General features: G+C 40.8%; 1 long non-coding RNA gene across 1 annotated transcript; it reads left to right on the top strand.

Annotated features, from left to right (window-relative positions):
* On the top strand, positions 1-284 carry LOC104952199 (uncharacterized). Its single transcript, XR_799097.1, has 2 exons — positions 1-42; positions 125-284. It is a non-coding gene; the product is annotated as an uncharacterized lncRNA (long non-coding RNA).
* Positions 285-12,424: the final 12,140 nt, after the last annotated feature.

Here is a 12,424-nt window from a genome sequence, read left to right as displayed (position 1 = left end):
ATGGCAAAGGGAGAGGGACTTAAGTGAGAGTGAAAACACAAGGTAAGTTTAATACTACTGTTTTATATAAGTAAGTATACTAAACATGTATTCTATCACTGTATTATATAAGTAATCTTGTTAGTAACCTACTGTATGGCAGGTGGAGGGGCAGTGATGTTACAGGTGGAGGAGCAAAACTGCAAGACTGCAAACTCACAAGACAGAGAAATCAAAGTTTGTTCTCCAGAGAAGAGGTTGATTTCACTTCATTTATTTCATATTTTCTAAAGATGTGGAAATGGCAAACAAAAAAAACTTGAGAGCTGTAACCAAGACAACTGTAACAACATGAGTAGAGAGCCACCAAGGTTTTTGTTGTTTGCGCTCCTCTGGCTGGGTGTTGGCAGGTGGAGGGGCAATGATGTTACGGGTGGAGGGGCATTGATGTTAGCTGTTACACACCAGGCTCAAACTTAACACATTGCATCCTTCTTTGCAGTGTCCTTATTCCTGGAAGGGGAATCTGCAATTCCTGCAGAGTTTTGTAACCCGTTGGTCCGCACGCAAAGCGAATTTTTAAAGCCTTCTTAATTNCTGAAAGTCCCGCCCACGTGGGAGGTTTGTGTCAGAATCAGCGCCGTATAGACTGAGAGTTACGTCATCTCCGTTCACTCCAATGGACCACTTTTTTACAGCAATGGCGGATCGTGGAGCCTCTCAATCGTTCCCCGGAAGTTAGCGCCAAGGCTAGCAGAGCTGTAGAGTTGCAGCATAATAGACCGTTCGTGACGGACTTTTAAAGGTAAGAAGAAGTTTAAAGATTTATATTGCGGATGTAAAAAAGTGGTCCATTGGAGTGAACGGAGATGACGTAACTCTCAGTCTATACGGCGCTGATTCTGACACAAACCTCCCACGTGGGCGGGACTTTCAGAGGTGCGTCCCCATTGGCTACTCAGTTTTTGAGTTACAGCCCAGTCCTCCAGCGATTGTTCAGTGCAGGCAGCTGTGGTGCGGTAGCTGAGCGTGGACAGAACACCCCGAGAAGAACCAGCATTTCAATTATTATATAATACTACAAGTGAAAATATATGTAAGTATTGATCATTTGTGTTGTTTGTGATGTACTATACGGTCTGTTTCTTTATTGTGTTAAGTGAGAAGTAAAGCTGTGCTATGAAAGTTAGCTTTTGCTACCTTTAGATCCATAACAATGCAAGCTAAGTCGCCTAACAGTTAGCTATATAGCTAGCAATGAGTGAGCGTTCAGACACCGGCGCACACACTCAAACGGACTCGTGTGCCTGAGTCTACCAACATGCTTTCATGATTCTGTTTAGATATGCAAGTATAAGCCATGATAGCTTATTTTATTAACACACTAATTTGATATGAAAATCAATGGAGGCTGAGTTAACTTTGTAGGAAAACCTACCATCCATGACTGTGCTGTCTGAGCTGTGTTTTATTTGTTAACTTCATGTTTTAATTTTCTAAAACATTTATTTTCCTCTCATATTAACAGTGTGGATCATTGAGACAGCGTGGCGTCCAGAGGTCTTCTCCCGTGCGTTTTCCCACTTCCTCTGATACCTCATTCACATCAACGGTGTTTCAGGTCCGAGCTGGAGCTTGAAAAGCACCGGGTTTTCCTGTTCACACCGCAGCGGAGCAGCCTCTTAGCTCCGGAATCCGGTTCGTTTCAAGCACCAACATTTTTTCCGACTAGAGCAATAGTACTACATACGTCACGCTTACGTCGAGGCGGGGGCAGGGGCGGGATCAACTCCTGAACAACAAGAAAAAGCGTTTTATCCAGTTTGTACACAACGATCGAGAAACTTAACAAGCAGCAGTGGTCCACTGAAGAGACCAGCTACCTACTGGGAATCTGGTCTTCCGAAGAGGTACAGAGGAAGCTGGAGCACAATCTGCCATCGTTGTTGTTGTCAGTGTGAGCTGTGAGGGGTTTCCGCGTGGTTTGGCTTTATGAAGCAGGCACGCAAATGGTTACGTCATGACGCAAACGATGACGCAATGACGCAGGACCAGTCGGACTCTGGGCGGTGTGAAAACAGCCGGAGCTAAAACGAAGAACCGGTTCTGAACCTGAAAAGCTCTAGCACAGAGCTTGAAACGGAGTTGCGTTGGTGTGAATGAGGTATGAGAGGACAGCATTAGATCCTAGGAGGGGGGGGCATGAAGAAAGACCTGCACCATCTTCCTCCACGCTGGGCGTAGCTGTTATCACTGGCTCAGTGTAATTTCATTTGACCAAATGTCTTTACATATACATTTAATAGATTTAATTATTATCCACCTTTTTTTTATGTCCTTTTATTGAAAACATTCTTTGAGACTTCTTCTGTTTCAAATTTCAATAAAGGTAATTTGTATAATCACTCTTTTGTCTTTATTCTGTGTTAGAGATTCCATTCAAATCTGTTGATTATTCAGATCTTCCTCAGGAATAGTATGTTGAGTTTTTAATGCTAAATGTATATCATTTTCTCACAGGATATAGAATGAGACAACACAGTTTGTATCCATTGTGTATGAATGCNGTGGCAGATTTGCTTTATTAAATAGACCAGACCTAGGTTGCATACCACATCTTACTATGTTGGTCTGAAGAGCCGAAGCATTTACTCATACACAATGGATAAAAACTGTGATGTCTCATTCTAAGCATGTGAGAAAATGATATACATTTAGCATTAAAAACTCGACATACTATTCNCATATGTTTAGGACAAACAATTAAAGACTGTTTTAATTTAACAAATTCTACAGTCTAGGTCTGCTCTGTTTAATAAAGCAAATCTGCCACTTTTATATTGTAGAATTTGTTAAATTAAAACAGTCTTTAATTGTTTGTCCTAAACATATGCTTTTGAAATGCAACATGTCTTTGAAAAAATAACAGTATAACGTTTATATTGTGTATCACCTTTAGCTTGAAAATAAATAGATGTGTTTTTTTAATCTATAAAATAAATAAATAGACAGACAGACACTTTATCAATCCCAAATTGGGAAATAATTTTACAGCAGCAGTGTGTTTAGGTATTAAAATATTTAAAGTTGGAATAAAGTATAAACTACACAACACAAGTCTAATGCACAGCAATCCATAAGATAAGTCCGATATGTTCATGAAAACTCCCCAGGAGACACCAACACAAACGTGGCCTAGTGGACTCCAGAGTTTGCTGCATGAGTTGAACTGTATGATCTGTGGTGTAGTGGGCTATCACTCAAAAACTAAGTAGCCAATGGGGACACACCCCTGAAAGTCCCGCCTACCTGGGACGTTTGTGTCAGAATCTAAAACAAAAAATGAGGGAGCGCAAACGAGAAGAGCTGCAGCGAGAGCAAAAGTCTGATCATTGAGAAAGAAGAAACAAGAACTGCAAACAAAAACCTATGTTAGAACAAAGAAAAAATACTTATAGTTTACATGATTACACAAATGATTTGTTTGCAATTTATAGTTTTATTTTTGAAATAAAATGTATCTTGCTTAACTCAGTTTTTTCTTAAACTCTTAGTTTTGCTTGATTCTGAAAAAGTGTTCCTTTTATCTTTATGAAACAAAACTAATCCCATAAGAAAGCTGTAATTTTGTTTTAAAGGTCACCTATCATGCTATTTTTACGCAATAGCATAGGTCTCAGATATATACAAATATATAAAAAACATGTCTCTGAAGTGTTTTGCTCCAAATACCAAACAGATCACCCATTTTAGCCATGCCTCATATCCCTCTATTTCACTTCCTGTTTCAAAAGTTCTGATTTTGGATATAAATCTTTACAACAAATAAAAAATTGATAAAAAAGAGGGGCAGAGCTTATGCCTGCTCATGCGGGAGATTCTACCGGGAGATTCTACCGGCAGATACTGCCATGATGAAACGCCATATCATGGATTATCAAGGATTATTTCTGAAACAGTATGGAGCTCAAAGGCTTTCTCTCTTGCCGGTTATACCACAAGGTGAGTTCCTTTTTATTTCCTGCTTCTTCACACACATGCTCTCTCCAGTACAGGCTAGCTCTGAGTGTTAGCAATGCTAATGTAAACACCGACGATATTACGTCCTAAACAGTCGGGCATTGTTTCTGATGGCTACGTTTCTGATAGTGCTGTGGGGCTGCATTGCCGATATGTCATATCGGACGCAAATCTGGATCAGCTCCGTTGTACCCCCGTTTTTAGAGATTTGGGGCACGGAGGAAAAGAGAGATGGTTTTATTTTCTGACACTGCGTGAGTTCCCTGACACACCGGGGACACATAAAATACATCAAAAAGTGCATTTTGCATGATAGGTCCCCTTTAAAGAATACAAGGTCTTCTTTTTAACTGCATTAAATGTTCACACTTATTTACGATTTACAGTAAATGCATTATTTCAGAGATCATAATGTCTAATGTTTTTCCTTGGCCTTTGTTTTGTCTTTCAAATGGATATGGCAAAGCTCTGGATTTTTTTTTGTGCACAGTTTAAACAGACCGATTTTCTTTTTGGTCCAATCTAGTTCAGTGTCTATCTTTTTTAAACCTCTGATCTCGTCAGAGCCCCATTGTGAAATTTGCCAGAGTAACGTTCTCACAGGGAGTTACTCTGTCAGCATTGCCATCACACCCTTATAAGAAGTATACAGGGATCAGCCATTTCTGTCACATTAACCAATGGTGAACTGGGGCTCTAAGCAAAGAATGATGACCTCAGTAACTATTATTTGTTGCCAATAGATCTGAATCCATGTCACTGTTGCCTTGAAACACATCACAACAATGGAACACACCCTCACCTTATTACAGCCCAACCAGATGTGTGTCCAATACTTTTCATATAATCTTGCCAATGTGCTCTTTCCCTGCTTTGTGACACAAGATTTACTGTGTGTTAGACCTCCATTATGCTTCTTTAGTGACTATTACTCTGCAGCCTCTCCATCTTCCCACATCTACACATACATCCATCTCAAACTCACATGCTGAAGCTGTTTCTAATCGCATTGAGATCTTGGGAATACCTGCTCGAATAATTAGGAATTCCACTTGGCGGAAGGCTATGTTGAGGCACGAACACTGCATCATTATTTCCTCATTTCAGTGACCCCAGTCTCGATGGATAAGCTTAACCTCGGCCCTCAAAAAGAGAAGACAGAAAGCTGTGCTGACCCGGGGGGGTCACTGTAACACCATAGCAACTGGAGAAGCTATGGGGAGCACAACAGAGGAGTGGCATTCAATTGTTCGTCAATCAAGTTGTTACAATTGAAGGCCTCTTTAAAGAAAGATGTAAAAAGAAGACATGGATGGAAAAGAGAAAGCTGCGAAATGAAGGTCCAAACTAGAAAGAAATTCTTGGAATCAGACTGAGAAAGACATAATGCAGATGGATGCATAAACCCAAGGGATGGGGGGGAGGGTGCTAAACTAACAGTCAACAATTAACTCAAAGGTCAAATTGGCGACAGGACCTCGGTGGTCCAAAACAACGATTGTGGGGCTTTGGTGTCTTAAGAGGTTAACTCTGTTTGTGGGGAAAGCCAACTTGTCAAACTGCATTAGCGGATAATTAGAACATGTTACCTTGCATGTGTATTGCTTTGATGAAGACAGGATTGTCTGGCAGGTGAAACAAAAAAATAGAATAGCTGCATGGGTCACGAGTTGTTTATGAGTCAGTGAGCTGTGCGACAGTGAGTCTAACCGGTCCTCTGCAGGACGGGGCTCCACCTGGGACTTTGATATTAGAGCAGTGCTGAACATTATGGTTTCAAAAGACTTGTCTGACCTATAGGACACCCATAGGAGGGGAGGGTGAGAAGAAAAACAAAGAAGGAAGGAAAGGAAACTCATTTGGAATTCCAGGATTCCAAGGTTTCCCACAGTGGCTCTGCAGCTGCGGGGATGACAGTGTCTTGAGCAAGACGATGCAAAGTCGGCTTCCTGAGAGGATGTGCATTTATGTAAAGGAGGGGAAACATCATTTGATTTGAGTTAATCCAGTGGCTGAGCTGTCTTACTCACATGTGTATGGAAACCTTATGCTGCATGACGATGTGAATTCTTTCATATTTGCAAAAGAGGAAAAAAACAGCATCTATGCTTTAAGCCGAGCGTCTCTCATGGCAGTAGTTGACATTTAAGGGCTTAGAAAATTGCTGGTGTGCTACCGACTGGGGCAAGTAATAGCCCTGTAAAGCACAATCATCGATACAATACTTTTTTTAACTAGCCCCACTACTTTTAGTGCCTGCCCACATTTATATTTCACCAATTACAGTAAAGACTCTTTCATTTTGCAGCCAAACATGTATGTGCTGGAGAACTCTAATGTACTTAATGCTATCATGGCAGAACAATAATTAAACTTCACTCCTCTTTTTGTTAATTACCGTTTTCAAAAAATAAGAAACAGCTAGAATGTAGTGGCTACTTTTATTATCAATTAAATGTATTTGTATTAAGTCCAAATCGATTATTTTGCCTCTGTTTATTCACCTAAGCTTTCTTGGTGGTGCTTTGTTGGGTGGTCTTGTTATGACACTTACACACACAAATACTTGACACTTCAGCAACATTATAAAAATACAAAGAGATTGCATTGCCTCCTCTTTGTCATCGTCACCAGTGTTATATGCACTGTGTTGTTTAGAGTCAAACAATGAGTCACAGTGCTGGACAACATCTTGCTTGAATAATGTCTGATTATTTTGAAAGCATACTAAAACTAAAACAGCAATTTAATGATGACATATCAAATTAATGTACTGTGACTACGGGTGAACGAGAAAACTGGGATTGGGGCACAAAGCAGTCTGGGAAATGTAGGGTGTTACAGAGCAACACGGGGTCACCCAAAAAGAAACAAACACAACAGTTTCCTCCTTCTTCTGGGAAAGAATGTGCTGGTGCTCTCACTCACTGCTTCTAATGAGTTAATGGTTACTTTAGCGGACATGAACACATAGCATGTCAGAGAGTTGCTCTTGTAATGTGCAAACAGTATCCACTCTACAGCCTGATTTTAGCCCCATGTTACCAATAGCCCAGGGCGTTTATTGAGCATATGGAGGCAGTATGTGAATAAAAGGATTTTGGTTGGTTGGCCAGACTTGAGAGGAAATACAATGGGAGCGATGGAATCTGAAACACTAATCTAGCTGTAAATTCATAGCGCTGATCGGTTGTTTTGAAAGGTGACAGAGTTGAACTGGGACACCTTCGCCTGGAATTGCTGTGTCATATTTCACACATGAATCTAGTGTTAGTCACCAGCTTTTTAGAGTTGAGATTTGTGAGAACATATTTCATTTCATACAGCAATAAATGTGTATCAAATGTCATAAAGCAGCTATGTGTGTTTATGTGTTGTAGAAGGAAGGGGATGTTAAATGTGTCCGGTTAGGAGACTGCATACTTGAGGATCATTGTGTTGTGCTCTATAATCCCTGGGTGGGTCCTAATTTCTGGCAGGGAATATGAATGTTGTTCCTTTAAAAAAATAGTAAAGTCCGAAACTACAACTCTGACTGCCCTCAACTCAAACCACTAAAGATGAGTACTGCCTTTTTGAACTCCAGCTCATTGTTATCTTTGATTTTAACATTGGGACATGCTGGCTTGCAATTTCTGTTTATGTCCAAAAACACTAATCAAATTATGGCCAATAGACATCAGTTGAATTTACTTTAATGTTCATTGCCATGTCTTACCAATGACCCCATCTACTTCCACATTTGGTGTAAGTCAGATGTCTCAGCCACTGCAGGTGCTGGTTGCCTTCTTTGTTTTTGTATTGTTATGCAAATTCCAACTTTGTACAAAAGACGCTTTATTTATTTATAATAAAGTTAAAACATTTGAGGCAGGTGTGTTTATAGTAAAACATCGGCCAGAGGGCAGAGATTTAAAAATGCTTGTCAGGTATTGTCAAGCTTAAAGGGATTACAGTATGCAGGCATGTCCAACTATCTCCATCACCACCGTAGGGCTGCAGGTGTCACGCAGCATTAGCATCAGCGACCCCCAATAAACACACCTGTCCCCCCGCATTAGGCTACAAATCTAACCCCCGGGCTTTATGGGCCAAGGAAAGGCCACACCTGGTTTAACCTGTCCACAGATGTTGATTCTGTTTGGGTGAAAGAGAAGAGTAAAGCTCCTGAAAAGTAGGATTTGACTCATTCATTGGCTGCTTTCCAATATTTGATTTCATAATCTAGTATTCTTGAGCTACTGTCTGATTAAATTAGGAGGGTTGAATGGCTGCTCTTAACAGTGTAGTTTACACACCACAATTGACTTTATGAACAGCAAGTATAAACAAGTATAAATACAAAATAGTTTACTTATGTACAACGATCCGACGCATCTGTTGTCCCAAAACGTTTCATCTAACAATCAGCCCATTCGAAGTTGAGCTCACTAAACTCAGGGCCCTTTGCAGCAAGTGTGCTGCTTTGTCTCTCTTTCATCATGACCAATACAAAGCAGAAATGCAACAAAAAACGGACTTGTTTGAAGATGCTTTTTTTAAGACCCGTGTTGTTCCAAGCAAACACACAACTCATGTCTTACACCCGTGAATATAAATTCCATCCGCGCAATCCATGGAAACCAGCAACACAACGTGAGCTTACAGTAGACCGGGTTGTCAAAACCGTTTCATCACCTCCCCTGCTCCTTACCTCCTCATAACTCCTGTACTAGACAGTGGATGAGTTTAGAGCTCAGGACAGTTCAGGTCCAACACATACAGAGCAGATCTGCTGATCTCGAGGGGTCTTATAGCTTCCAGCTGACCCCCCCCCCCCCTCTCTCTGGGTCCAATGCATCCCAGATGGCTGGACAGACACAGCTGGCTAGGAGCACAAGGCGAGAGAGAGAGAGAGAGAGAGAGAACCGAGGGTACCTGCCAACCCTGGATAGCTCTGCTAGTCTGTCACACTGAACATGGTTTTATCTTTTTCTACTCGGAACAAATGACACAAAACCCAATATTGCAGAAACGCGGCAGCCTTCGTTGTATACAATCCAATGTCAGACCTCTTAAGGAACAAAGATTGAAGTGTGCACAGCGTGTATACGGTCAGGCAAAAACACTCAAACCATTGGTGTTTATTCTCCTACCCTTCACTGATGCTTTTCTTTGATAAAGTGTGTATTGCCTTTGTGTTTCATGTTGGCCCTGCGGAGACAGAAAGTGTAGCTAGTGGTTTAAGGTATTTTTACCACCATTTTCCCAAAGAAAACATTTGATTAGTTGATGCTGCCACGATGTCTCATGCAGGAAAACACTGACACTCCCTCGTCAAACTAGATCTGCATCGTCTCTGTGTAGCCTAAAACGCCTGAACTCGCTGTACAACAAACACACACAAACACACACACAACACACACACACACACACACACACACACACACACACACACACACACACACACACACACACACACAAATATACAGGCCGGCTTCCAGTCTCTGTCCCATGAGCCTTTTTAGAGAACAATCTATTAAATTGTGGAAACCACCTTTCAAATTGGTCTTTGGGGGATGACACCTAAAGCTTATTTCATTAAATCTGTAACATGCTGTTTGTTTTATTACAGTCATAAGAGATTGTCTCTGATAACTTTTTTTCTTGTAGAGAAGACAGTTGTGTGCACATGCATGAGTTTGCATTTGAGCATATGCGTGTCAGAGCTAATAAATATGGCCCTCAAACCATGTGTTTGCCCATTTTTTTTTTTGGAAGACCCAGTAAATGGTCTCTTGCAGATGCTAACTTTCACCTTCTGTTACAGTTCTTGCACACAGGGGGAAGATGTCCTCATGTTGTACTGAAAATGTGTGTTTCGGCTCCAGAAGCACGCAATGAAAAAACCAAAAATACAAGATGTTTTTCTTGATGTTTTTCCTGTCTAAAGTTTGAAGTATTTGATTTAACTGTAAAAAGATGAGGAGTGAACCATTGGGTCTTGTTAAAACTTTGATCCATTACCGGTGAAGCAAACCTAAAAAGAGGAACCCTCGCTCACAGCATTTTACGCCACAGGTTTTAAGGTTCCTTTGAGGCTTTATGATCACCACCGTTTTACAGCAATGCATACTTCACACATTGACTCATGTGTTTAGGTTTCGTTGGTGGTGTTCACGTGAGTGTGACCATGTCGGTACTCCAAGGGAACTCTTGCGGTCTTTTAACAGAAGACATTTAATGTCAGAGGCCCTGTCAAACCAGATGGCCCTTTCATTACTTTTCCCAAATCAGCTTCAGGACCAGAGATGGCAACACATGTGAGCTGCTAATGACATGTTGACAGAAAAGTAGCCAGGAGGAATGCATTTGAGCTCCCTCTATTTCGTATTTAAAACAGATTTGTTTATAGCCACTTTCTTAAACATTTTCAAACTCTTTGGTGGCTTTAGGACATACGCTTATTGGCATCCGAGCCATTCAGCTAAACAGTTACAGCAAGTATTCATACTAGTATTTTACAACAGTTGGGAGGCTCAGATCCAAATTAACATTTATGGTAAAAACTATATTAGTAACTTCTTCTCATTCCAATCTGAATCATATTTTTTAACTTATTTAGACAATGTGCACATAAACAGACAGGCCATGGATTGAAAAGCTTTCAGTTGACTGTTGGCAACACCCCTTCCCTGGAGAGCGATTGTCCAATCAAAGCTTAGCAACCCGTGGTGTATTTTTTTGTCTTTCCAAAAAACAAAAACACAAGATCAAAATACAAGGACAGCGTTAATATAAGCCTATAAAGGCAAATACGTCATTTCATCCATCTATGACAGTGATTTGTGTGTGATGGTTTTTGTTGTTCTTCCTGCTAATTTGGGGAGTACCAAGAGGCTCAGATATGTCTAAGAGCAAACAGTTATCAGTTTATAAAAATATCTAATCCTGCAATAGATCCTTCCTTTGGGCAGCCTTACGAGAGAGGAGTGTATGTAGAAACACCATTTGCAATATTTGAGGCTGTCATTTGTGGTATGGTTGATTCCTTTACATTATAAATTGTTTATTTTATTTTAGACCTTTTTAAGACCTACATAAATTTCATTCCCATTTTCGAGTCATTACTGTGCAGGAAATCTTTGACCCATTCTACAGGAGAGCTGCACAACCTTTTCACAAAACGTGCGATCCTCTAAGTACAAGGAAATGAATGATGGTGATTGACATGACAAGTTGGAAACACTTCAGCTGCCTTATCAGTTTAGGCCGGAACACAAACAGCAAGGACAGGAGGGAGGTGGACTGCAGAATAATGTTTTGTGATGTACAGATTCCTGAGATCACATGTAGCTGTAAGCACCGACTGCATGTGTGAAAGAGCTCTTTGTCTGCAGCCCAGGTTCTTGGGTTCAGCTAATCAAATGGATTAGAAACGGCTTTGAAAGTCCGCCCATCGGAATTGGCCATCCGCACAAAAACAAACACTGTAGTGGCAGCAGGCGTCCACTTTCACTTGCGTGCCTGTTTGTGTTTGTGCATATGTGTGTCTGCATACCAGTGCACTGGACTGGATGACTCTTTGTGTTCTGGTCTGTGTGAGAGCTATAAACGGGGGTCTGTTTGTATACATGTCTAATTTCTATGAGAGCAAATGGAGCAAACGTGTCCCCGAAATGCTGATTAGAAACTGCCTGATTTATTTTTGTGAACCTAACGCATCAGTGCTGAAGTCCAGTGTGTTCTGGCATTTTAATAAGACCCAGATCTCATTTTTTTTCTGTCCCATCAGATGCTTTCAAGTGCAGCATCTGTTTGTAGTGTGATGTCAAGCCTAATCAGTGGGTATTATGCACGGCTAAATGAAGCAGATTGAAATGTTTCAGGATGTTTTTCAGAAAAGATTCTGCTTCACCTTGATGAATTTATATTTAAAATAAAAACACTTTGGTTTTTGTCCCAACTCCAAATAAACCAGATATTAAACAGTTTGCCACCCAGTGCAGGTTAAATCTCACAGCTATTGTTTTAGGCAATATTACTGTTGCTTTAGGAAATACTTGCATAACCTGCAATAAAGCTTCACTAATTCTGGGAGGATTACTGACACTCTTTGTGCACCAGGAGGCCAGAGCATGATATGAGAGGCTATGTGGCTTATCAGTGGGGATGCAGATTGTAACACTGCTCCAGATCCTAAGGCTTGATTACTCCGTTTTCCCGAACTGGGAAAGACAAGGACTTTCCATTCGATAGACTCCAAGTGCATTTATGCGTGTGTGTGTTTGTATTTTTCTCTCCACTCTGTTGAGGGGTTTCCACTGAGTGTTTGCTTAAGAGAATAAAAAGGTCAAATTTTGCAAGACTCAATTTACCCTTGTACTGCAGTAATGGAATCGCCGATGGCTATGTCTCTCTGCAGCTTGTGTTAAACTCATTGTTA

This window comes from Notothenia coriiceps, unplaced genomic scaffold (genome assembly GCF_000735185.1).
Source record: "Notothenia coriiceps isolate Sejong01 unplaced genomic scaffold, NC01 NC01_scaffold00019757, whole genome shotgun sequence".
Taxonomy (NCBI): Eukaryota; Metazoa; Chordata; class Actinopteri; order Perciformes; family Nototheniidae; genus Notothenia; species Notothenia coriiceps.
Note: the sequence above shows the minus strand (reverse complement) of the source record. Positions and strands in the feature narration are given on the sequence as shown.